At 49.4% G+C, this 27,491-nt stretch overlaps 1 protein-coding gene and 1 long non-coding RNA gene across 6 annotated transcripts in view; one reads left to right on the top strand and one right to left on the bottom strand.

The window, feature by feature from the left end:
- LOC117804037 overlaps window positions 1-168 on the bottom strand; it is a 4,002-nt gene extending 3,834 nt beyond the window's left edge. The window contains exon 1 of the long non-coding RNA XR_004628212.1: window positions 21-168. This is a non-coding gene — a long non-coding RNA (uncharacterized LOC117804037). The remainder of the gene's footprint in view (window positions 1-20) is intronic.
- Window positions 1-27,491, top strand: part of AGPAT4 (1-acylglycerol-3-phosphate O-acyltransferase 4) — a 137,360-nt gene that overhangs the window by 39,025 nt on the left and 70,844 nt on the right. The gene's annotated exons all lie outside the window — the stretch shown is intronic.

Here is a 27,491-nt window from a genome sequence, read left to right as displayed (position 1 = left end):
CCCCCAGCCGGCCCTGGCACCTTGCTGCCAAATTCCGTGCTGCTGCTAACTAGTTCTGTGTGGTTGAGCCGCCCCATCTACTCCCTCCGGACTGCAACACTCATGGTTTTCAATGTCTGTCCGACGCAAAGCTCCGGGGGCAAGGCTGCATGGTGGCGAGGGGGCGGTCGGCATTTGTAGTGCCAAGTTGCAAAAGAAAACATCCGGCCTTCCTGCTTACAGCCCGCCTCTTCTTTCTTCCCATTAGGGTAGTTAACTACTTGGATAGGTCACTTCAGAACACAAACTACATTTGAATAAAGGGGATGGGGTGGAATTGTCCAAGATTCCAAGATTTTTCTAATAATGAGTTTCGATGTTTTGTTTTTGCACTTGGGAAATGCTTCCTTCTGTCTTCAGCACCCCTGGTGCTCCCCCTGTCTTGGTTCTTGGCCACTTCATTGATAGTAGGCAGGAGTTGAGCATGAAGAGAGAGGCAAGCTTTTGATCACCGCCTACAACACCACCCATATGTGCTACCTTGAAACAGACATTAGTTTTCCTGCTGTAATAACGATACACATTTGCAATGGACTCCGGGATGTGTAAGTCACTTCGGAGTTGTGACCTGAGAAATGGAGCTCATGGTATGGTGACCTTGGCTGAAGCCGGTCTGTAATCCTTTCCAGAAGGATCCGGGCTCAGTAACTTGTCAGAACAGCCTCAACAAAGGAATGTGCGTGCAGATAGGATGGAAGCTACGAGATGCCTGAGAAACTGTGCATCCCAGGGCGTTGAATTCCCGGGACACGGGTAAAGTTGAAGACCATGGAGACAGGGAGGCAGCTTCATCCTCCTGAGACAAAACAGACTCCTCCCCCAGCCAGCACCTGTCGTTGACAAGAGACTGATCCATCAGAAGAGGGGTCACTGTAACCTTTTCCAACACGACCTTGGGAGAAACGCTGCAACATGTTACCTTGGCAGCGGGCTGGACCATGTCTCTCCTCCCGGCCTGATTTATGGCAGGACTGTTCTTCTCATTTCAAACCAAACTGATTTTTCACTCTCTCCAGTCGTGGATAGGTTTGACTCCCTCACTTGCCATAGTAGTTCCTCCCCCAGGACGTCAGAAAGGGTCTTTGTTAAATAATCCCAAAGCCCCTTGTTCCAACCCTGCTCATGCAGGCTTGGCTCCTGCCGAGATGTGGGTCCGGGCAGGACCTGCGATACCTCTGCTGGGAGCCACGGCCCGAAATCTGGGTGTCGTCATCAAAGGTCTTCTGCTGCATCCTTAGCAGGTCCCAGGTGGTGGGCACCTCCGCAGAGGGGACAGATAACTGGCTATATAGGTGGCCATAAGCAGAAGAGCCTCAAGTTGGCACTCTCTCCTTCACTCCAGCTGTGTGAGCAGATAGTGGCTCTGATGCATAGTCAGAGTGAAGGGATTTTGAAGACTCAGAATAAGTGCCTCAGCCTGGGGATTAGCATTCTGACCCAAGGGCAAAGCCTAGCTCCCCGAACAGAGCAGGGGGCACCCCCGAATTGCTCTGCTGAGACCCCTTCCTCTCCTCACTGTCACCTGCTGGCACGTTGTGCTTCCCCGGAAGCTTTAACGAGCCAATGCTGCTGGCTTCTCCTGGAGTCACCCTCTGATGGCCTGACCTGGGAGATTTCACTGTGTCCACAGTGCCGTTTAGCGAGTGCTTTCAGGACCGGGCAAAGAGCATCTTCGTCCTCCTAATTTATATTTCTAAGGACTATACCTCCTTGTCAGCCCAGGTGATGACAATGGAATCCCAGACTGGATCCATCAGAGAAGGATCAAGCAATAGAGATCCTATGCTAAGTAGCTTCCCCCCCCCCTTTTCTTGGCGATTTATTCAACAAGGATAGAGTACCTCCCACGTGCAGGACAGAGAGGTTCAGCTATTTGCCCAGGATGACTCAGGAGGTGGAGGGGCTGTGGATAAATCCGGGAAGTGTAAGTGCAGAGCTCTGCAGCACTACCTGGCGTGGCCTGGGGCTTGAGGAGCCCGGCTCCCGAGCTGAGGCCGGATGTCCCGCTAGTGACTGTAGTAAGTGACATTCCCCAGGGCTATGGAGAAAGGAAAAGAGAAATGCAATCATAATAGGAAGTTATTTTCATTTCTAATCATTGCAATCAGTGCAGTCTGTGGTGTTGATTATGTATTAGGCATCATACTAAACCTTTTCTATCCGTTACGTGGCTTAAGCCCATAATCACTCTGAGCAGGCAATCCCCCATTTTGTGGCTCAATTAACCAAGGCTCAGAGAGGTCAGGTAACTGGTCTAAGGTCATACAGTTAGTAATGAGGAGAGTTGAGGTCCGCAAATGCATTTTTTTTCCTACCATGTTTTGAAACAAAGATAGTATGTGATGAGAGTTTTTATTTTAACACCCATGGCCAATGTCCAGCAAACATCTGCTGGGATCAACCCTGGGCATGTGAATTCACTGTCTCAGCCCCACCGTCACTGCTCAGCCACTGTTCTTCCATACACACACACCCACACACACACACACACACACACACACATACACATTGGAGTTCATTCGGGTCCGACCCATCCCCAGGAGGAATGAAGGGGACCCGGTGGCTGCCCTCAGAGGGATCTAGTCTCGTGGGGAAGACAGGTGACACAAGCCATTGTGAAACACAAGGTAAAAGCTAGGATAGAGGTACACAGGGAACACAGAGGAAGGGACAGTCCATCCTGTGAAAGGGTCCATGTTCGACTGAAACAACATCGCAGGCCAGGGATTACAGAAGAAGGATGCTTTTTGATGTCTTGGCAAGAAGAGGAAAGGTGGTCTAGCCTGAGGAAACAGCATATTTTAGCATCACCAAAGAGGTAAGCTGGTTTATTCAGGCTGTCAGGCATCGAAAGGAGAGGGACCTACCAAATGTCAAGACTGTCCTGTGTCTGGAGCCCGAATGGATGGGGCTACAGCAGCCTCGCCAGGCCGGGAGGACAGGAGGACAGGTGTGTGGTGGGGGCTAGAGTGGGCTTGAGGCCTCCGGGACCCTAGATGAACTCCAGGTATTTGTGCTCGGGGATTCCAAGCACCGTGAACATCAGTTTATGTCAGGATTTATTTTTGTCTTGCTCTGAGCGGCATTGTTCAAAATGTGCCTTGAGAAATTTTAATTTGTTCCTTTTGAAAAATCTGTTCACACATAATCTTTTATAGAAAGATACCCAGCTGGGTCATTATTTCTTTGAACCATGTTATACCCTCAGGATAATATGAAATAAAAATATCATGATGCCAAACTGTACAATATAATACCAACCTTATAAATATAGACTGGAAGTCAATTTATCAGAGTACCATTTTTAGGAATTGTAATTAGAGACGATTTTTTTAATTGCCTTTATATTTTCTGAATGTCTTATATTTCATACAACGAGCATGTCTTATAAAGTGAAAGAAACAAAAACAGAATGAAAACCCAAACACCCAAAAGGACTAAACAGAGAATGGCTTATGGGAGGGAGGAGAGGGGCAAGATATTAAGGGAGCCCTTTGCAATAAAGGTCAGGTGTGGAGGGAGTCCCGGGGACTGGGATGATGATTTTCAGGCCCTACTTTCCTGCAGTTTAGACTTGCATACGGCATAATGAACCCCATTGCAAATACAGTAGTGAGTCCATAGAAAGGAGATAAGAGAGAAGCATGACCCCAGAGCCACATACCCAGGTTACAGGTTGAGCTGTGTTCGCCTCCCCCAAAGCGGTAAAGTCCTAACCCCCAGTGTCTGTCAATGTGCCTTGATTTGGAAACAAGGTCTTTGAAGATCATGGAGTTAAGATGCAGTCAGTGGAGTGGGCGCTAATCCACTAGGACTGTGTCCTTATAAAAGGGGAGACGGGGTCACAGCAACAGATGTGCACAGAGCAAAACGATGTGAAGATATGGGGAGAAGACCCGATGTGGGGAGAGGCCTGGAGCAGATTCTGGCAGCCTCATGGGGAGCCAACCTGCCTGCACTGTGGTCTCCAGCTTCTGACCTCCAGAACTGGGAGACAGTATTGTGGGTTGTAAGCACCCCAGTTTGGGACACTTTGTTATAACAGCCCAGGAAAACCAGTACACTTTCCTTTTCTAAGTCTCTCTCCAGTTGGGCTTTACTTTGCATTTCACAGCCACAGTGGAAGGAAACTGGGGTGCCCGTATGTGTGGAACCTGTGTTTCTTTCGTCCTCTTCCCCCTCGCCTGGCTTCTGCTCACCCACCCGTGCTTGATTTACTGGTGGCACAGGAAACGGAGATGTGCAGATAGATTCCCTCACTCCCATTCATGGACCAATCCGAGGGCTCCCTCTTCCTACCCCTTCAAGTCAGGGACCTCCGATGAGTGAGGTGGGGCTGGTAACCGGGGCATGAGGAGGACAGTGACAAGCCCACCCGGAGGGGGCAATCCCACGCCCCCTGACTGGTGTGTGCAGATCTTCCCATGAATGGAGACAAGGGCTTGCCCTTTTCTTTCATCCTGTATGCCTTGTATTTGCCACTGACGTTTATTTTTATCACTTTAAGTACACTATTCAAGTCCAGACTGCTTTGGCTAACCACCAAAGCCATCTTCCTGGGAAAAATAGAATTAAACTGTCCTTCAAACCTGGAGAAAGGTCTCAGAAGTGTCAGGGAAAGGGAATCGCTTACATGGAATGCAATACTTGGGTCTGTCTTGGTAACCACCTCTCTGGCCATAAAGGGGGCCATCCATCTTCTCTTCCTTCTATTTGCCTTGCATAAAGAAGTCCTAGCAAATGAAGTAATCTCAGGGAGGCAGTCTGTTCTGGCTCCCACATGCCTGGCTTTTGTGTTCTCAAGTATCAAGGTCGGTGTCTGCCCAGCTTCGTTCAGATACAATTCTCTTCCTCATCACTGCAACACTCCCACCCAGCAGCTCTTGCTGAAACTGTTTCGTTTAGAATCGGGCTTTTCCTTTGCTGCCCTTTCCCACACAAAACTTGTTACCAGATTAGCTCTTTGTACCAGCACCATTTTGTTTATTTAGGGGGAAAAAGTATTGGGGTTGAAATCTGACCACAGCAGCACATTTTCAGCTCAACTCGTCCAGAAATATGGCAGCTGTCTGGTTGCTACTCCCAGTGATTGGAAGCACATCGAATATCCAGATGGTCTTATCTTCTATAACTGATTCAGTAAATGGAGTTTGATCAGCGACACTGGACTTTTTAGAAAGTTTTTAAGAGTAATGTCCCTGTGTTAGAGGATGCTGTGTTCAACTTGCCTAACACCATTTCTGTATCTTAAATATATGTTTGGGTACGTGTGTGTGCATATATGTTTTATGCATAGTAGAGAGATCTATGTATATTGTTTATAATTATATATGTATATAATTCCTACTTTATATAAATTGCTTTATATTTTACATAGGAAGCAAATTTCAAATAGGGATAGTAAAGAAAAGGCAAATTTAGTAATAGCCGTGTGATGCTGAATTGTATGAGCAGATGCTCGTCTTTGAGCAAGGCGTCTTAGCTGTTGATGTGGTTTATAAATAAATTAATCCTCGGCCAAGGTTCCCATTTGTTTTTGCAAGCATTAAATTTCACTTGTGACTTAAGTTACAGCTTTCAAATTAGGTTATAAGTTTGACTTTGGCATCTCGTAACTTCATAAGACGATGGTGTGTGGTCTCCAAAGTGGGGTGGGAATTCCCTAGGAGGTTAACAAGACAAGCCATTAAGGTATAGAGAGAAATTTATGTTTCTAGTTTATGTTTCCTTTATCATTATACATGGGTACAATAAAAGACACTTAAACTATTTTATGAATTATATAAAACATAAAATTTGCATGTGCTAATGGTACATATTTAATTTCTTTTACTTAAGTAATCATAAAGCATTTGAAGACCACTGCCTGAGCCCACGGGTTTCGGTGCCAGCATACTGAAGATAGAATTTAAAGTTGCACAGAGTTTGAGGCAAGGGAGAAACAGGCTTCATAGACACGAGTTCCAAACCAAAGGGACGACGAACAGCAAATCCCCTCGTTTACTTCAGTTGATCTTCTTCCAGATGGGAGGTGAGGCATTTTCAAACAGTTTGAGGCATCCCTTCTCAGGCTCTATCCCAGGTCTTCAGAAAGGAATTAGAAGTATTCCCCCACCTCCACGTTTTGTTTTGAAGAAAAAAACATAGCTGTTTTATCATAATGTTGTAAAGTACACACGAGGCCCCTGCCTGTTGTGGCGCACGAAGGCCATCTGTGGAAAGCATTGAGTCGAGTGGGTTTTCTATCACATTCTCAGGCTGCCTTCACAGACCCCGTGCAGCCGGTTTGGGGTAGATTTATTTGCATGTATTGTGTCTGGGGCCATGGGACGGGGGGTGAGAGGTGACCTGCTCTGGTCTTCCTGGAAGGAAACTGCATTGGGAACTGCGTGTCCTGGATTCCTGTGCACTGGCCTAACCCTCTTGGTGACTGGGCCTTTGTTTTTCCACTTGTAAAACGAGGGAAAGAGAACACGCTATAAAAATGTAGGATGAAGGCATTCTTGCTGTTACGACACACTTAGCAGGTGCGGGCCAGATGGCGTGGAGTGTGTCTGGCAAGGAGCTCTGATAACCTGGAACGGGGGAGGAGGAGGACTTGGTTGGGGTGGTGGAAGAACGTGGCAGGGGACACGCTGGGGGCCAGGGGAGACCTGCCCGGGAGGCGCCAAAGAGGTGGCCATACTTGTAGGACAGTACGCGGAGGAGGGACTAGAGGTCACACAGCCTAGGAAGGAAGGAGTCGGGCACGTGGAGAAGCCACCACAACCCGGGCAAAGACTCATAATGACAGGAGCTGTCTTGGAAAAGCAAGGCAGCACGGGACTTGCTGAGCCCCTCCCGTGAACTCCGAGGAGACGGTGGGGGGGAGCTTCCCTTGGGGGGGACTGTGTGGCAGGGCATTCTTCAAACCACCTGTGTGCATGGAGGAGCTGTTCAGACGACCTTTCGAATCCCTTCCAGGGTTAAGAACCTTAGTCAGGAACGTTGACCCCGTAAACAGAGCTGCGGGCCGCCTGCCCGGGCCTGGGTGCTGAGGATGGAGTGTTGAGGGCTAAGGAGGTGGCCCTCAGAGTTTAACAAAGGAATATGGGGACGTGTTTGAGAGAAAGTAGATGTGGACTAGATGAAGAGGTGACGGAGGTACGAGGCGTGTTCACCCACCGAGGGAGGGGGAGGCTGGCGTGGCATCAGTTAGACGGGCAGAGGGAGGAACTGCACAACTTTTGTTTAAAACAATAGCATTGAAAACTGCAGTAAGAAAAATAAGGTTTTGAAATGGCCAGAAGGTTAAAAAGGAGGCCTACTTTGGTGACAGCTTTGCCTGATAATGGCTCCTGGGAGGGAGGTGAGGGGCACGGGGAGGGGAGGGCTTCCCCCTTCTGCCTCCTCCTTCTCTCTGGGTCCTACCTGCCCCGAGGGACTTGAGGGTGACCAGCCTTTCAAGCTTGCCTCCATCTGGCAGGGTCCCCAGCCTGTGGGACTAACAGCTTTATAATCAGGACAACCCCAGGCAAACTGACAAGTTAATCTCTGTAACTTTGGTCCAAGGGCAGACACCCAGGCCTAAACCCGTCGCCGGAACCAAAAAATGAGCTAATGTTCACTGCCTCCTCCTTGTGGGTGATCCTAGGCCAAGGACAAGGAAGATTTTGGTTATGTGCCCTCCCAGGCATTAATGTTTTACTTAACCTGCCTTTTATCATATGAATTTGCCACTTTTCATTTCAAAAGGGGTACCTTTTGACAGACACTCTACCGTGACATTTTAGTTTGAGCGTCCTCTGCACCAACAGCACGGCTGGTCGTCCTGGGTTTTGTAAACCTGGCCTTCGTGAGTGCTGCTTCGGCTCGTGGTCCTTTCTCAGTGGAAATAAACAAGCTGTGTAAATTCAACAGAAATTATTTTCATGTGAGATATTTGTTTCGAGGATGAATATGTCTGGCTGACATTGCACTTGGAGGTCATTTTCATGCTAGTCTCGTAATCAGTTAGGCCAAGACTGGACTGGATGGGACAGTTCCTGGCTGAGATGTGCAAGTGGAAAGCAATCTTTCATGTCATTTGCACCAAAATAATGTGTGTGATGCTTAGGATTATTTTCTTGGAACAAGAGAGGGGAATGCCATGTTCAAAGAATAAGGCGATGCCTGCCAGCAAAGGCACTGGGCGGTGCACGGTACAGAGCACTGGTTAGTGTGTGACTAAGGCCCCGAAGCCTTCATCCGACAGCTCTGTCTCAGTCCTGCTGTTTGTGAAGCCCATGTTGGCACTTCCCCTCAAACCCTGGAAAGATGAGTCACTCCCTTCCCTGGGATTCCCTGGCACTTGTCTCTGTCTTGACTTAACCTTATTGCTGCTGGGAATGCGAACTCCCTGCGGGCAGTGATGTTTGATTGGGGGTCATCCCCGTGGGACCAGCGGCTGGCACAGAGCAAGAGCCCTCTCTGGGACGGTCGTGTGGATAAGTCAGGGGACCGCCCCAGGCCTGGAGTGAGCCACTGTGCACATGGAGCACCCCGCTTGACCCTGAAGATGTGTTTATGGAACCTGCAGGTGTGGGTGATTGGAAGACCCAGAATGGACTCATTGCATTTCACTGTTTCTAAGTCATAATTATTGAATGAGCCCAAACCTATCTATTGAGTACTAATCTAGTATAACACACAGGAGGGAACAGAAGACCGTGTTACTCATTCCTAAGTAATATGGGAGAGGCTTCAGTATTGTAGGATTTCAGTTACTCTAGTCTGGACTAGCCGGGGAAGGCTCTAGCAAGGGAATGACGTCAGCCAGGCCTCAGAGAACAGGAACCTGGGGTGAGGAGAGAGGCAGAAGGCACGTGTGCCAGGACCCCCAGTTGTGTGGGGCTGAAGCCCAGCTGGCCCAAGCACCTGTCAGGACTTTATTAGCTCACGGTACCAAACTACAGGGAGGGGGGCTGGTGTTGGCGTCCCCCGGCCACAGGAGCCTGGATGCTAGCTGACTCAGCTCCCTTAGCTCCTCTGTGCTGGTGGCCCTGATTCTTTGCACGTGGGTTTTCTTCACCCAGCATGGCTACCAGAAGCTTCAAACTCTCATTCTGCTACCAAGGAGGAGAGGGTCCCCTACCCCCCGGCTCCAACGCCTGGCCCAGTCGGAGTCACGAGCCCATCTCTATAACCAGTAGAGCAGATAGTCCCCAGTGCCAGCTGCTAAAATTTTCCAAGTCAGTTATGAACCACAACCACCACAAACTTATATTATAAAACAAAGGTAGTAAGTACTCTAAACTCATCCTTTCTGAATTAGTTTATTGCATTTTACTCTTACGTCTCTCCTGGAGGTGATTTATGGTGACCTTGTGCTATGTAACTCCGCGTTCAGTGTACAGATAGACATCAGCCATGGTGGGGTCTTTACACCACGGAAGTCAGCAAAGCTATACATCGGGGCTTCTCTTCCACCCTGCAGAGCTGGTTGGTAAACATTTTCCAGCAATCCACCGTCTGCACTGTCACTCTGGACAGGGGAGAGTACGGAAGTGACCTTGTCCAGGTCACAGGCCCACCACTGAGTGTGTGCTGTCACCGGCCAGGCGGTGGAGCAGAGGCTGCTGGCTGGACTCTTTCATTCTTTTCCAAGGCTGCGGGTCGTGTCTCACTGGAAATCGTCCTGAGCCAAAGGCAGCAGGCGTCCCTGCCAGCCATCATTTCCACCAGGAGAATTTGCATGCTCGTAAATACGTGGCTATTCAGGCGCAACGTGTAGCTTGAAGCAGACGGGGGCAGGTTCTAGTCCCTCATCTCCGACTAGAGGCAGGATTCATGGAGAAAAGGTGGGTGAGGGAAAGGCTTCCATGCTGGGCTGGGACATTGTCGGCACCATTGCAGGGAGCTTTGAGCACAGGCCTCCACCTCAGCCCTCCACCAATGCGTCCTCCCCCTGACACCTCCTGTGGTTTTGAAAAGCACACTCAAACAATGGAATGCCCTTCGATTCCATGCAGTGAACATGTATTGAGTCCCTACTGTTAGCACATTCCAGGCATGGTGCTCTAGGTGCTGGGCACATAGAGCTGACTGGGAGCCAGGTTCTGACCCGAGCGCCGCGTGCCCCCACCCCTGTCCTCTGCTGCATTTCCCACCCTCCGTGCCGTGCCTTGGCTTCCCCACGGAAGGACCGCATTTCCCTGGGCACTCCTGTCTTTGCCCATCTCCACACTGTGCTTGCTGCGCCCTGGCCCCTGGCATGCCTCCTTGTTCTGTCTGCTCGTCATCCAGACGTGTCGCGACTCAGGCCAGAGCCAGGCCGATGGGAAGCCGGGGAGCACAGCACAGCGCGGCCGAGAATGGTATCGGCAGGTGGAGATGAAGCCGAGCGGGCGCAGGAGGGAAGCCCGCGCTGGTTAAGGCAGGAGGTGCAATCACTGAGGAATTACCTTAAAAGAGAGAATTGGGGTCCCAGACGCTGCCCGAGCATTTTTGGAGCTTTCATGAGTGGAGCAAAGTGGGTGCATGGGGAACGAGGGGTTGCGTGAAAGCCATTTGGCAGCACGGATGGACTAGCCCGAGGATTCCCGAAGGCGGGCGTAGAGATCGTCTGCCCTCCTGGTGCAAGAGGGTTGTGTGTTTCACATGGTCCCCCGGGGACAGAGAGACTGGGGACAGGGTGGCCTCTCTGCCCCAGAGCGTTCTTCCAAGAGCCCTGAGAGCATTGCGCTTTGCTTCCCTGTGTGTTAGTTCTTTTTCGCCCCAGCCCACCACCCCAACGTGGGGCCGGAACTCTGGAACACGTATCGCCGTCCAGGCGTTGGGTGTGTGTGTGTTACGGTGCCCTTCGTCGGGCCGCCAAGGAGCCTTGTCAGCTCGGGAGGCAAGCGAGCTCTTGGCCGCCTCACGAATTTGGCTTTAGTTGAATGTCATTGTTTGTTTTCTGTAATCCCTGTCAACAGGACGTGGAGCCGCAGAGAGGCAAGCTCGTCTGTGCTGGGACAGCTTCTCAGCTCTGGGGGCAGAGAAGGGTTGACAGCCCTTCGTGGAAGGGTGCGTGCAGAAGGTTTTCCTGCGGACGCACGTTAACTTGATTTTGTCTACTCCGTCCACTCTGATGTGTACGTTCAGTGGTAATGCTGCCTCAGTAGTAAAGAATTGGGTACATACATCTACAAAGGGGACATCGTCGTGGACTGGTGACTGTATATGGAGACTTGGAGAGTTTGAGCCAAGAGGAACCTTGGGATTTTTGTTGCAGTTGAGGTGGGAGAGATCATTCTAGCCGGTGGTTCAAGTGAGTGGGCCTCTTCTCTCTCGCAAACATCTCTGTATCTCCTGTGTGTGCTTGACTGTCGGACATAAACGACTAGGATGTTGAAGGTTCAAAAAGAACTTATTGTGGGTTAAAATATGGTTTCTGCCTATAGCTCTTTGTGCCAGAAAGCCAGACCTGATCGCCGCACTCATGCCAAGGAACCAGGATATTTCTGTGCGGTTCCCAGGAGCCAGCCTGGGCTGAGCCACGGTCATTGGGGATTTACGTATATTCTGTCGAATCAGAAGTGTGCAAGGTAGCAGAGGAGGAAGGAGCTGTGACCTCCAGGAGCTTGAGATCCTGCACAAATGTGCCTGCTGGGTCGGACCGACCTTTCAACCCCTAGATATATGGAAACTCGAGCCTGGGAAGTCATGTACAAACAAGCTGTAGATTCAAATGCTATGCTCAGGGGTATGCAGGGTGGGCTCTTAAGTGAAATAGGAATCGCATGTCAGGCCGAATTGTGAAGACTCCTTTAATAGTGGTGTTAAATTGTATTCAGGTCTGGAAAATTAGAAATGAGAGTGTCTGTAGATATTCCCTTTTGGGGATTTAAGTCAGTATTTAAAAGCCTACATAAAGGCCATAGCTGTAGCCTCCCTAAAGGACCGATTGTCACTCGTGAGCCAGGTGTGAACCGATTTTTCGAGGCTGCCGTTAGCTGCTCCTGTTGCCTTTATCTGAGTCCTGAGGAAGCTAGCAGAACAGGTTTGGGAGCCTACAAACACCTAGTTTTGGAAGATTCCAACTTGCAATCCAATCCAACACAGTTTGAAATATTGTACTTTTGCAGGCCCTTTCCCAGCGAGGACACTGGGGGCCGAGGGGAGGCCCCAGGCACCCTGCTGCCAGCCCCAGAACTGAACAGTCCGGCAGCTCCTCTNTTGGTAAACATTTTCCAGCAATCCACCGTCTGCACTGTCACTCTGGACAGGGGAGAGTACGGAAGTGACCTTGTCCAGGTCACAGGCCCACCACTGAGTGTGTGCTGTCACCGGCCAGGCGGTGGAGCAGAGGCTGCTGGCTGGACTCTTTCATTCTTTTCCAAGGCTGCGGGTCGTGTCTCACTGGAAATCGTCCTGAGCCAAAGGCAGCAGGCGTCCCTGCCAGCCATCATTTCCACCAGGAGAATTTGCATGCTCGTAAATACGTGGCTATTCAGGCGCAACGTGTAGCTTGAAGCAGACGGGGGCAGGTTCTAGTCCCTCATCTCCGACTAGAGGCAGGATTCATGGAGAAAAGGTGGGTGAGGGAAAGGCTTCCATGCTGGGCTGGGACATTGTCGGCACCATTGCAGGGAGCTTTGAGCACAGGCCTCCACCTCAGCCCTCCACCAATGCGTCCTCCCCCTGACACCTCCTGTGGTTTTGAAAAGCACACTCAAACAATGGAATGCCCTTCGATTCCATGCAGTGAACATGTATTGAGTCCCTACTGTTAGCACATTCCAGGCATGGTGCTCTAGGTGCTGGGCACATAGAGCTGACTGGGAGCCAGGTTCTGACCCGAGCGCCGCGTGCCCCCACCCCTGTCCTCTGCTGCATTTCCCACCCTCCGTGCCGTGCCTTGGCTTCCCCACGGAAGGACCGCATTTCCCTGGGCACTCCTGTCTTTGCCCATCTCCACACTGTGCTTGCTGCGCCCTGGCCCCTGGCATGCCTCCTTGTTCTGTCTGCTCGTCATCCAGACGTGTCGCGACTCAGGCCAGAGCCAGGCCGATGGGAAGCCGGGGAGCACAGCACAGCGCGGCCGAGAATGGTATCGGCAGGTGGAGATGAAGCCGAGCGGGCGCAGGAGGGAAGCCCGCGCTGGTTAAGGCAGGAGGTGCAATCACTGAGGAATTACCTTAAAAGAGAGAATTGAGGTCCCAGACGCTGCCCGAGCATTTTTGGAGCTTTCATGAGTGGAGCAAAGTGGGTGCATGGGGAACGAGGGGTTGCGTGAAAGCCATTTGGCAGCACGGATGGACTAGCCCGAGGATTCCCGAAGGCGGGCGTAGAGATCGTCTGCCCTCCTGGTGCAAGAGGGTTGTGTGTTTCACATGGTCCCCCGGGGACAGAGAGACTGGGGACAGGGTGGCCTCTCTGCCCCAGAGCGTTCTTCCAAGAGCCCTGAGAGCATTGCGCTTTGCTTCCCTGTGTGTTAGTTCTTTTTCGCCCCAGCCCACCACCCCAACGTGGGGCCGGAACTCTGGAACGCGTATCGCCGTCCAGGCGTTGGGTGTGTGCGTGTTACGGTGCCCTTCGTCGGGCCGCCAAGGAGCCTTGTCAGCTCGGGAGGCAAGCGAGCTCTTGGCCGCCTCACGAATTTGGCTTTAGTTGAATGTCATTGTTTTCTGTAATCCCTGTCAACAGGACGTGGAGCCGCAGAGAGGCAAGCTCGTCTGTGCTGGGACAGCTTCTCAGCTCTGGGGGCAGAGAAGGGTTGACAGCCCTTCGTGGAAGGGTGCGTGCAGAAGGNTCTGTAATCCCTGTCAACAGGACGTGGAGCCGCAGAGAGGCAAGCTCGTCTGCGCTGGGACAGCTTCTCAGCTCTGGGGGCAGAGAAGGGTTGACAGCCCTTCGTGGAAGGGTGCGTGCAGAAGGTTTTCCTGCGGACGCACATTAACTTGATTTTGTCTACTCCGTCCACTCTGATGTGTACGTTCAGTGGTAATGCTGCCTCAGTAGTAAAGAATTGGGTACATACATCTACAAAGGGGACATCGTCGTGGACTGGTGACTGTATATGGAGACTTGGAGAGTTTGAGCCAAGAGGAACCTTGGGATTTTTGTTGCAGTTGAGGTGGGAGAGATCATTCTAGCCGGTGGTTCAAGTGAGTGGGCCTCTTCTCTCTCGCAAACATCTCTGTATCTCCTGTGTGTGCTTGACTGTCGGACATAAACGACTAGGATGTTGAAGGTTCAAAAAGAACTTATTGTGGGTTAAAATATGGTTTCTGCCTATAGCTCTTTGTGCCAGAAAGCCAGACCTGATCGCCGCACTCATGCCAAGGAACCAGGATATTTCTGTGCGGTTCCCAGGAGCCAGCCTGGGCTGAGCCACGGTCATTGGGGATTTACGTATATTCTGTCGAATCAGAAGTGTGCAAGGTAGCAGAGGAGGAAGGAGCTGTGACCTCCAGGAGCTTGAGATCCTGCACAAATGTGCCTGCTGGGTCGGACCGACCTTTCAACCCCTAGATATATGGAAACTCGAGCCTGGGAAGTCATGTACAAACAAGCTGTAGATTCAAATGCTATGCTCAGGGGTATGCAGGGTGGGCTCTTAAGTGAAATAGGAATCGCATGTCAGGCCGAATTGTGAAGACTCCTTTAATAGTGGTGTTAAATTGTATTCAGGTCTGGAAAATTAGAAATGAGAGTGTCTGTAGATATTCCCTTTTGGGGATTTAAGTCAGTATTTAAAAGCCTACATAAAGGCCATAGCTGTAGCCTCCCTAAAGGACCGATTGTCACTCGTGAGCCAGGTGTGAACCGATTTTTCGAGGCTGCCGTTAGCTGCTCCTGTTGCCTTTATCTGAGTCCTGAGGAAGCTAGCAGAACAGGTTTGGGAGCCTACAAACACCTAGTTTTGAAAGATTCCAACTTGCAATCCAATCCAACACAGTTTGAAATATTGTACTTTTGCAGGCCCTTTCCCAGCGAGGACACTGGGGGCCGAGGGGAGGCCCCAGGCACCCTGCTGCCAGCCCCAGAACTGAACAGTCCGGCAGCTCCTCTGAGGTTAGCCAGAAATGGTGCATCAACAGGGACTCTGAGAGCAGGCCAGAGAAGTGACATCCCCCCATACTCTGCTCCCCACAGGCAGATTCACCCACTGACCTGCAGGACCCGGGCCGGCCAGGCTGGTTTGGTTTCTGCCACCATGAGACCGCTCAGAAGCCCCCGGGTCCCCAACCATCCTTGCCTTAGCCCATCTCCAGGCTTCTGCCTGTCTCCTTCCGTCCCGGCTGTCACCTCGGCCTGTTCTGCCTCCCGTCATTTATGGTCTTCAGCACGTCCTTGTCGGGTGTCCAGCCCTCCTCTGTATCTGGGCCTTGACCGCCGTCCCTGATTCACTCAACAAATGTGCGTGGAGCACCTGCTCCCGCCGCTCACTGTCTTGGGAGCCGGGCAGACAGCGGAGGGCACCTTCCCTCTCCCTTGGAGCTTCCCCGCTGGGGGCCTGGCGGCTGAGCCTCCAGAAGTGGACTGGCCTCTGACAGGGGGTCTTGCTGCCTGAGTGGCCCCCAAACCTAGGCCCCACTCTCTGGCCCCACCCCGCCCTGTCCACGTGCAGGTCTAGTCCCAGGTCTCTCCTGGCCTGTGCTCTCAGACCCCCCTGTTAGACTGGGTGCCGACCCTCAGGATTGGCAATAAAGGAAACAAAAATTCCCTCCTCGTTCTGCCTTTGTTAAGATCATTAACATATTTTATAGCTAAATTTGTGAGCACTCTTTGGAGGGGTTTGGCAACATCTTCCTCGTAAATGAGCGGTCTCTAAGCCCTTTGATCCAGCCTCGTGGCACCTGCTGTGTCACCAGCTGTCGGAGAGGTTGATGTGAGCTCTTGGATGAATTCTAGCGCATGCCGGAGAGGAGGAAGCGGACGATCCCCCCACCCCGGGCTGGGCTTGGGATTTCTGCGTGTGCCTTTCTGCAGAGCTGGCCTCCAGAGGGAGGGAGCGCCATCCACACGTCAGGTGTCCACTCCCCTGGAGATCGCATCTCAGTGAAGCACCGCTCTGACCTCGGTCAGCAGGCGTCCGCTGATTTATGGGCAACCCAGCTTTTTCCATTTGGTTTGGTTTCTGTTTCCTTGACGAAGCCCGCTTCCCTGTGTGATGCTCGCGCCCTCTCCCAGGGACGGACACACGAGGCTCGTCACAGGGAACGCTTTAGTGCCGCTCGCCCACTTCGATGACGTTCCGGATGGCAGTGCCAGTCACGTGTTGTGTCTGATTTTGAACCGGTCTTTCCTGTCGGGCTACATTTGATTGTCCCAAATTATGAATTCATGGAATTCACATTCTCTTCTTTTGTACCTGATGTAATTACTTGGAAAAGAATTATTTAAACCCACCAGCCACAAAGATTTTCCTCTTGAGTCCATATCGTTATTTTCCATTCCTTCCCTTTTTTTTCCTGTAGCTCTGACTCTTGAAAATCTACGTGATGAACGATACTTTTTCAACCAAGTTTCTCACTGCAGGCGTTTCTGTTACTGTGGATCTAAGTGAATTCTAATGCAGCCCACAGAGACAGGAATTGCTGTGCGTCTTATTGGATTTTGTCTTCAATTCTGGAGTGCTGTGCAAAAGAAAACCCAGCTCAGCTCTGCGGTGTCAGTGCCGTCTGGCATGTGTGGGTGTGTACATTTGTAGACAAAAGTGTGTGTGTTGTATCCAGCTGTTGACAATGAAGGACGCCAGGGTTGAAAGAAAGAGAAGCGTCACCCAAGCTACAGAGATGATAAATGCACGAGAGCAGTGCTCCCCGGAGGGAACTTCCACGTGGGAAGCATCCTGAGAGATTTGTCCGAACACCGACTGGCTTTTCTTTCAGTGACACGGTGTTTTTCTCGGTAGCTGATGTTCATATAAAACAGGAAAGACTGAAATGTCAAATGGATGCTTGGTTTCCAGAAAACCAGTTTTTTGCACTGACAATCCCTGCCTTATTAGAATGGGGACTCGGCCTCACCTAGTTTTGAACAAGACAACCAGGGCTGGGGGTAGGGACATTAAAAAGCCTAAGAAATGACGGCTGATATCACTTTTGGTTCTCATTTTCCACCTCTTGTTAGAATATATAAAGTAAAATACCTCAGGGCATCCCTTGGCTGATTGTAAATCCATGGCTCTCCGTCTCCAGCTCCTACGCAAGCCTCGGGCTGCCTTTCCCACTCCTGTCACCACAGACTCCCCTCAGAATTCACCCCGGGACCCCCAGCTGCCTGTCACAGGGCTTTCCTTGCTTTGCCGGTGGGCCGCCATTTTCGTTCCCAGTGACTTCCCATCCTCTTCGCCCATATCCAGTGCCCACTCCCTCTCCAACCCCCTTATCCTAGCCTACCTTTTTCTTTTTAACCAGAGGAACAGAATTTTCTTAAATACTACTTTATGTATTTTTTATGTTGGTTGTTCATGGTCATCTGTCTGGACCCCCGTCTGCCCCTCACTTCACTGGAATTGGAGCTCCTTACAGGGACCTCCGTCTAGAGTCCACGTATGGGTTCCAGCTGTACAGAGCAGTGCTTTGCACCTGGCAGCACTAATAAATATTTGTTGAAAGAATTGGTTCATTGCAGTATACTTGTGTTACCTTCTTAGCGAATGTGTTTACCCAGCTTTACAGCATCTTCATAGAAAAGCCCAGGGCCCTGAATGACAGTTGGTACCAAAACAGCCGAGAGACTGATCATGTGACCCAGGAGGTTTTTGTTCTGTTCTGTTCTGTTTTGTTGCTCAGAACTGCCCCAGAGTTAGGCAGCGTCCTGGCACTCACTGGAGAACAGATGGGTCTATGCCAGAGCACCAGGGGCAAGAGGGGCTTTTATCTCTTCAGTGACTGACTCTATTGACATTTTTAAACAGCCAAAGACATTTTAGCAATTTTGCCTCCAGGAGATTTCTAGAATCAGTAATTGATTGCTCACTCTTCTTTGCAGAAGGGAGATCAGATCAACTCACCAGCATAGATTTTGTGGAAACATGAGACTCTTGAATTCACGTCTGCATTGGAAACAGTGTCTGGATAATAGCTTTATACTTTCTAGGGACCCGGGATTTCCTTGGAATGTTCCACTGGGTAACTAGAAGGACTATCTTTCAGCCTATTTTCTCTCTGTTGTTCTGATTGGAATTTCTGTTGTTCTGTCTTTGATCTCAAGGATTCTTTTCCTCTGCTGTTCTGTTGGGCCCACCCATTGACTTTGTTATTTTGTTGCACCTTTTTAATTCCAAAGTTTCTATTTGATTCTTCTTTGCATCTTCTGTTTATCTGTCAAGACTTTCTGCTTTTCATTTACCTCAATGTGTTCACAATTCCTTGTTGAAGGATTTTTAGAACGGCCATTTTAAAGCTCTGGCCAGAGAAACCAAGTATCTATAGCATCTCCGTGTTGACAGATGTCAGTTGTCCTTCCTCATTAAAGTGGAGACTCTCTTGGTTTTGGTATATATGGTGATTTCTAGTTGTATCCTGGACATATTGAGACTCTGGATCCTATTAAGACCTGTTTTAGCAGGTCTCCTCTGACACTGTGTTAGTGAGGGAAGGGCTGCCATCTTGCTACTGCCCAGCAAGGGTAAGTGCAGGGTCCTCATTGTACTTCCATTGAAGGATGCCCTGGAGGGTGGAAGGGTGTCTTGCTGGTGTTGAGCAAAGACCACCTGGGCTGGGCAGGGGAGGAGTGCCTTCTCACATGGGGGACTTAGGGGCTCATTCCCAAGGGAGGGCGGTGAAAGTCCCAGCTCCGCAATCAGCCTTCCCAGACACCACCCAGGAGGTGGAGGAGTTGGGGAGGAATGCTTCCTTACAGCCTGAAAGTGGTCCCCCTCCCCCGCCCAGGCCTTTGCTGATATGAATCAGAGTGGGGCTGTGGTTTTCCATGTTTGGTTAGAGTAGGGCAGTTCATGTCTAAAAGTTTTCTGTCGTAGAGACTGCCTTTTCCCTGGTCCCTTAGCTGGAAAGAGGAGGTGGGGGGGGGGCGCTGTTTTCATCTGCATCCCATTAGCATTTCCAGGTTGCCAACATGTACAGTACCCAGTCTGGGATATATGAAAAAATACGTATGAACTCAGGGAACTCACCGCCATGTTCTCCCTCTGATCCTGAGGTGGCCCTGCCACCTTCTCTCCACCTTTCAGAGTCTCTGTCTAATGCCCTGCAGTTAGCTGAACAGGAAGAAGTGTGTCTAATCCACCATGTCCCAGAACTAGAAGTCCGAAGGACTATTTTAATGCCCTATTTTAGAAGAAACAACTTTGAAAAGGAGACCAACAAAGAATCAAGAGTTTCATGTTGGCATACGGGTTGTAATTTCAACTCTTACAATGTCTTTTTTTCCCCCTCTAATCTGTTCCTCAGAATGGATTTAACTTCCTTTCTGTTTTTTGTTGTTGTTGTTGTTGTTGTTATTGTTGTTTGTTCTGTGATCTGCCAGTGGGAAGATTCATGCTGCCTCTCCCCCTCCCCCGAAAGTTCTATTGCTTCTTGCTTCAGACAGCAGGTACCCATCTAGTTGATCTTTCATGTAAGTTGGGTGTCTTGAGTAGAATTAAGCTGGATACATGCTTCATTGCCTGACAAGATGTGCTTCAAAGCCTCTGTTCCCTCTGTCTGAGGAGTGTCGCTCTTTCAAGTTTTTGACTTGCAGGTGTCCCTTTTGGTCATTCTTGAGAGCCCTGACTTATTGATCAAAGTTGATGCAGGAAGAGAATGCTCTCATGTCAGCATCAGGAAACAGAGGTGGAAGGAAACTCATGGCTGCCCTTGTTCCAGGAGACATAGGACTGCCCTTGCTTCATCTTTGGGCCGGCCCTGGTCATTTGGCCTCACTGCCTCAGTTTCTCTGGCTGAGCCTAGAGAGCAGCTTGGCACGGGACCTGGAGGTCAATGGCACATACATGCCCACTGTCTGAGGTTGAGCAGCCTGGAGGGAGGCAGGTGGGGGGTATATGTTTTAGGGGCAGTCATGGCGGTGGATCATTACTTGTTTGACCCTGGGCAAGTCGGCACTGCAGTGCTGTTCACACTTTGCTTACAACACAGAGTGTCCACGGGTAAAAGTTTTCTGCACACACCCTTCCATGAAGCGCTGTCAGCCTTTCTCTGCCCCTGTGTCAAAGTCTTGCTCAGTCACCAGGGCTGAGGTCGAGGCCAGGCCCGTCTTTGGTTCCCCCCGGCACTTTTTCATCAGTACTGCTGTGTAGGCACTCATACCACCTAGACCTTTAAACTTGATAATCTTTCAAGTATGGGGGCGGAGCCCTATTTTCTTTTCTTTCCCTTTAACTACAACTCACTTCTTTCTGTAGCTGATTCCATGGTTGTTACAACATAGTCAAGTGCAGGGGAAGGGGAAGGAGTGGAGTCATTCGAAGCTTTAATTCACTGCAACTATGTGTTTAATTCTGGGGGAAAAATCTTGCGTCTTCTATCAANGACAGCAGGTACCCATCTAGTTGATCTTTCATGTAAGTTGGGTGTCTTGAGTAGAATTAAGCTGGATACATGCTTCATTGCCTGACAAGATGTGCTTCAAAGCCTCTGTTCCCTCTGTCTGAGGAGTGTCGCTCTTTCAAGTTTTTGACTTGCAGGTGTCCCTTTTGGTCATTCTTGAGAGCCCTGACTTATTGACCAAAATTGATGCAGGAAGAGAATGCTCTCATGTCAGCATCAGGAAACAGAGGTGGAAGGAAACTCATGGCTGCCCTTGTTCCAGGAGACATAGGACTGCCCTTGCTTCATCTTTGGGCCGGCCCTGGTCATTTGGCCTCACTGCCTCAGTTTCTCTGGCTGAGCCTAGAGAGCAGCTTGGCACGGGACCTGGAGGTCAATGGCACATACATGCCCACTGTCTGAGGTTGAGCAGCCTGGAGGGAGGCAGGTGGGGGGTATATGTTTTAGGGGCAGTCATGGCGGTGGATCATTACTTGTTTGACCCTGGGCAAGTCGGCACTGCAGTGCTGTTCACACTTTGCTTACAACACAGAGTGTCCACGGGTAAAAGTTTTCTGCACACACCCTTCCATGAAGCGCTGTCAGCCTTTCTCTGCCCCTGTGTCAAAGTCTTGCTCAGTCACCAGGGCTGAGGTCGAGGCCAGGCCCGTCTTTGGTTCCCCCCGGCACTTTTTCATCAGTACTGCTGTGTAGGCACTCATACCACCTAGACCTTTAAACTTGATAATCTTTCAAGTATGGGGGCGGAGCCCTATTTTCTTTTCTTTCCCTTTAACTACAACTCACTTCTTTCTGTAGCTGATCCCATAGTTGTTACAACATAGTCAAGTGCAGGGGAAGGGGAAGGAGTGGAGTCATTCGAAGCTTTAATTCACTGCAACTATGTGTTTAATTCTGGGGGAAAAATCTTGCGTCTTCTATCAACTACATCAGAATATATATATATGTCTACTCGACTTGACACCATGGCACCCAAATTCTTCAAATTTGAGGGAACAGCTTCTTTTTTTTTTCTTCAAACAGCTGCTGGTGACAAACAACTGTAGATCCGTTTTGATTGACATTTTGTTTGCTTTTTTAGATTTAATTAGCATTTGTAAAATGTAGGAGAGTTAAACTCAATCATGACATAATGGGATAATGAGAACCGAGTGCTGTTCCTAGGTAATTGTCTTTGACCGCAGGGTAAATATAGAAGGAAAAGGAAATTTGGGGAGGGGGTACAGTAGTAGCTGAAGTATTTGCCTTCCAGCCTGGAGCCGGGTGCAAACTTGGATGTATGACTATGACATTGAAGGCACGCGTTGCTATTAAATCCAGTAAAACTGGATCAACCGAAGGGCAGTGTGAGGACGCAGTAATTGAAACTTCTATCTGGACTAACTTAAAGACCATTTTCTCAAATATCGGACATGTTTAAAATATATGTTAGGGCGCCTGGGTGGTGCAGTTGTGTAGCCTCCGACTCTTGGTTGCTGCTCAGGTCATGATCTCAGGGTTGTGGGATGGAGCCCTGCCTGGGCTCTATGCTCAGCGGGGAAGCTGCTTGTCCCTTTTCCCTCTGCCCCTCCCCCTACTGGCCTGTGTGTGCTGCTCTCTCTCTAAAATACATAAAGTCCTTAAAAATATATATATAGGGGCGCCTGGGTGGCACAGCGGTTAAGCGTCTGCCTTGGGCTCAGGGCGTGATCTCGGCGTTATGGGATTGAGCCCCACATCAGGCTCTTCCGCTATGAGCCTGCTTCTTCCTCTCCCACTCCCCTGCTGTGTTCCCTCTCTCACTGGCTGTCTCTATCTCTGTCGAATGAATACATAAATAAAATCTTTAAAAAAAATAAAAAAATATATATACATTCTATATTGATGTAGAAAGATATACAAATGTTAATAGACACACAGTCCCCTTTGTAAACGTTTATTAATATGAANATGCCCACTGTCTGAGGTTGAGCAGCCTGGAGGGAGGCAGGTGGGGGGTATATGTTTTAGGGGCAGTCATGGCGGTGGATCATTACTTGTTTGACCCTGGGCAAGTCGGCACTGCAGTGCTGTTCACACTTTGCTTACAACACAGAGTGTCCACGGGTAAAAGTTTTCTGCACACACCCTTCCATGAAGCGCTGTCAGCCTTTCTCTGCCCCTGTGTCAAAGTCTTGCTCAGTCACCAGGGCTGAGGTCGAGGCCAGGCCCGTCTTTGGTTCCCCCCGGCACTTTTTCATCAGTACTGCTGTGTAGGCACTCATACCACCTAGACCTTTAAACTTGATAATCTTTCAAGTATGGGGGCGGAGCCCTATTTTCTTTTCTTTCCCTTTAACTACAACTCACTTCTTTCTGTAGCTGATTCCATGGTTGTTACAACATAGTCAAGTGCAGGGGAAGGGGAAGGAGTGGAGTCATTCGAAGCTTTAATTCACTGCAACTATGTGTTTAATTCTGGGGGAAAAATCTTGCGTCTTCTATCAACTACATCAGAATATATATATATGTCTACTCGACTTGACACCATGGCACCCAAATTCTTCAAATTTGAGGGAACAGCTTCTTTTTTTTTTCTTCAAACAGCTGCTGGTGACAAACAACTGTAGATCCGTTTTGATTGACATTTTGTTTGCTTTTTTAGATTTAATTAGCATTTGTAAAATGTAGGAGAGTTAAACTCAATCATGACATAATGGGATAATGAGAACCGAGTGCTGTTCCTAGGTAATTGTCTTTGACCGCAGGGTAAATATAGAAGGAAAAGGAAATTTGGGGAGGGGGTACAGTAGTAGCTGAAGTATTTGCCTTCCAGCCTGGAGCCGGGTGCAAACTTGGATGTATGACTATGACATTGAAGGCACGCGTTGCTATTAAATCCAGTAAAACTGGATCAACCGAAGGGCAGTGTGAGGACGCAATAATTGAAACTTCTATCTGGACTAACTTAAAGACCATTTTCTCAAATATCGGACATGTTTAAAATATATGTTAGGGCGCCTGGGTGGTGCAGTTGGTGTAGCCTCCGACTCTTGGTTCCTGCTCAGGTCATGATCTCAGGGTTGTGGGATGGAGCCCTGCCTGGGCTCTATGCTCAGCAGGGAAGCTGCTTGTCCCTTTTCCCTCTGCCCCTCCCCCTACTGGCCTGTGTGTGCTGCTCTCTCTCTAAAATACATAAAGTCCTTAAAAATATATATATAGGGGCGCCTGGGTGGCACAGCGGTTAAGCGTCTGCCTTGGGCTCAGGGCGTGATCTCGGCGTTATGGGATCGAGCCCCACATCAGGCTCTTCCGCTATGAGCCTGCTTCTTCCTCTCCCACTCCCCTGCTGTGTTCCCTCTCTCACTGGCTGTCTCTATCTCTGTCGAATGAATACATAAATAAAATCTTTAAAAAAAATAAAAAAATATATATACATTCTATATTGATGTAGAAAGATATACAAATGTTAATAGACACACAGTCCCCTTTGTAAACGTTTATTAATATGAAGATTAAATGCGTTCAACTCCTCTGAACACAACTGAGGACAAATTTAATTTTTTAAAATACATCTTCCCAGCCCATATATTTGGAATTGAGAAGGTAAAATCAACTCAAGTGTTCTCAAATTGTTTTCCAAACATTGAACCTAGAATCAAAATTAAATGGAAGCATCTTTCGACTTGGAGGCCACAGCCACTTTTATGAGCCCTCATTACTGCTTGTTTATGTTAATGGTATGCAAGTCTTTGCATCGCAGCCGAGCCGCAGAAGGAGGCCTTGATTAAATGCTTTTGCGGTGAATTTAGAAGGTCAGAAGAAGGGTGAGATGAGAACACAACAAAGGAACACAAACTCCATGGGGGCAGGGAGCTGGGCAGGGAGCTGGCCAGGGAGCTGGCCAGGCAGATAGTGGGAACTCTCCCACAGGACTTGGGTCCCACGGAGCTCATGAATTCCAGCCAGCCCAATTCCAGCACAATTCCATGAATTCGCATCCATTCGTTATTCATTTAACAAACATTTGTTGAGTGTCTGTAACATGCCAAGCACTATGCCGGGTGCCTCGTAAGAAGGAGTAAGACACAGCTCTGTGCCCTAGAAAAGCTTTCAGTCTAACAGTCGAATCCGGGGAGAGGGAGAGAGAGCATAGACAATGACGATGTAAAGTACATTGCCGTTACTAAACACTGTGTAACAGCACCCCAAAATGTAGCGGTTTAAAACAGCCATTCCGTTATGCCTACCGATGCTCTGGGCCATGAAGCTACACAGCGCTCGGGGGGAATGGCTGTACTCTGCTCCAGGCTGTCTGGCTCTCGGCGAGAAGACTCCAGAGCTGGGGGCTAGAAGGAACTGGAGGTGTCTTACGCACTGATCTAGCGGTTTATGTGGGCTGTTGGCCAGGACCTCAGCTGGGGGCTGTCAGCTGAGAGCTCTGTCCCTGTCATCTGGCCTTCCCTGTGGCATGGCAACCTAAGGTAGTAGGATTTCTGAGCTGGTCATTCGGGGCCCCAAAATGTGTGTCCTAGCTCACAGGGCGAAAGGTGTTCTGCCTCTGTGACCTAGCCTTGAGAGTCACACCTTGCTCCCACCATGTTCTATCGGTTACAGGCACGTTAGCAGCCCTCTCAGAACCAGGGCCGGGGCGGGGGAACTTGACTCTACCTCTCAATGGCGGAACGACCCCGTTCTAGAAGAACATGGGGCAGAGGAGATATTCTTTACAGCTATCTGGGGAAAATTCAGTTGGCCGCAGGATGGTAATTTTTAAATATGTCTTTGACGATCCTTTCTGCAAGAAGTGGGACCTAATTCCTAACTCTCCCCTGTTGGCTGGTCGTAGTGACTCTCTTCTAGCAAACGGAGTGGTGGACATGATGCTCTGTGACTTTTGAGTCATAAAAAGTATAGCTTCTGCCACCCCCATCCCTCCCTCTCCCCCATTCTGGGGAAGCCAGACGCCATATCCTGAGGACTTGCACGCTGCCCTGAGACAGGCCTGGGAAAAGATTTGGATCTGTAGCCGCCGGCAGCCGCGTGAGCAGCCATCTTGGAGGTAGACCCTGCAGCCCCAGTCAAGCTGCAGCTGACGTCTTGACTACAGCCTCCCAAGAGACCCCAAGCCCGAATCGCTCAGTCATGTCAGCCATAAATTCCTGACCCCAGAAGCTGTCAGAGATAAAAATGTTTCTTGTTCTGAGCCATTAAGTTTGGGAGTACACTTGTTCCCAAACAATGGACAACCAACGCATAGCGTATAACAAGTATATAGGAGCGTGTGTTGGTGTTCATAGGAGACCACCTTGTCTAGGCTTGCTGGACCAGGAAGGCTTCCTGGAGGAGGAAACACATGTGCTGAGTCCTCAAAGGCTCAGACTGGGAATGGCAGGCTAAGGCATAGGAACCTGGATGTACCACATAAGAGCAATGGAAATAGGGGAAGAATTACGGGTGAATAGTGACCCAAGTCTAACTAATTGTCTGTCAGATGGGGCCTTCCTCGTGGACCACTCAGAGACTGAGAGAACTAATACATTCCAAGAGCTGAGACCAGGACCTGGCCTTAGTTGGGATGCGGTGTTCACCCACCCTTCTCCCCCAGGTCAGCCTCAGCATCACCCTGGAGTTGTTAGAAGGCCAGACCCAAGCCCTGCCTGTTTCCCAGACCTAAGACTCTACATCAGGTCACCATCTATGGATGGGGCAAATGGCCTGTGACAGTTTGAGAAGCCCCCTGCAGAGGACAGACATGGGGTTCCCGCTCCAGAGCCCTTGGTGCCTCATAGGAAGAGCTCATGGTGGGGAAATGCAGACAGCAGCCTGGGGAGCCAGGAACTAATAAAAGAAACAGAAAACCATCTTGCCTGGTGGTGACACTCGACTTTCTTACTTCTACGTTCTATTTTTAACTTGAGGTCTTCTTTGAATAAAAATAAAACTTAAAAAAAAAAAAGGAAATTAGTTCCTGTAATTTCCTCTTTTTTTGGTACCTTGACTTCTCCCTTAGGACCACAGTGCTCATTAATCTAGTCCCAAGGCAAATCGTCATTTTTCCTTAATGACTTCCTAACCTTCGCCTTATCTGATTAGGTGTTGAATTAAGTCTGCCTTCCCAGGACCCACTTCTCTGCCAGGTGTTTTTCTCCAGGAAGACCTGGAGGATCAATACCGTGGAGGAAGCTGGGTAGATCGTTGGGACAAGGTTTCCTTTCTAACACTGCCCAATGTCTGATGACTTCTCCGCTCAGCTTTCCCCGGGCAGCAGGCTGCAGGGTGAGGACAGGCTCTGAAGGGAGCTGCAGCTGGAAGGCTCGTCTTGCCTTGGGCTCACCAGCCCGCAGGCTGCATGTGCAGTTCGAGCTGAGAGCACTCATCCAGTCTGTGATGGGGACTCATAATTCTCCAACAAGGTGGTAGGAGATCTCCATGTGGATGAATTTGGATGGCTCAGAAAGAGTGGCCAAATAGAATGGCCTTCTTGGGGACGAGAGCCAGGGGAGGACAATGCACCAAATGGTCCAGGAACAGATGGATCCTCCTTTGAATTCACACGTGTCATTTGTCCCTGAGTCGTCGTCTTCTTTTTTTTTTTTTTGACTCATTTTCAAAATTCAGTATATTTAAACTAAAAAACGAGCAAACTCAAACAGTTCACCAGTTTTTCCCACCTCTGACCCTCCACCACCAGCCACCACCAGCCTGTTCTCTGTATTTATGAGTTTATTTATTTATTTGTTTTTAGATTCTACACGATATTTGTCTTTCTCTCTCTTAGTTCACTTAGCATAATGCCCTCGAGGTCCATCTGTGTTGTTGCAAATGGCAAGAGTTCATGCTTTGTACTGGTGAGTAATATTTTACAATATGTATTGTAAATCTGTATATGTAGTTGTATTGTAAATATATAAATATGTATATTTACAGTATGTACTGTAAATATATTTAAATTGTAAAATATTGTACAATAGGTGTGTGTGTATATATATGTGTTATGTGTGTATACATATATATATACACACACACACACAC

Source organism: Ailuropoda melanoleuca, chromosome 10 (genome assembly GCF_002007445.2).
Source record: "Ailuropoda melanoleuca isolate Jingjing chromosome 10, ASM200744v2, whole genome shotgun sequence".
In the NCBI taxonomy this organism is placed as follows: domain Eukaryota; kingdom Metazoa; phylum Chordata; class Mammalia; order Carnivora; family Ursidae; genus Ailuropoda; species Ailuropoda melanoleuca.
The sequence above is the reverse complement of the archived record's forward strand: the minus strand, read 5'-3'. Positions and strand labels throughout refer to the sequence as shown.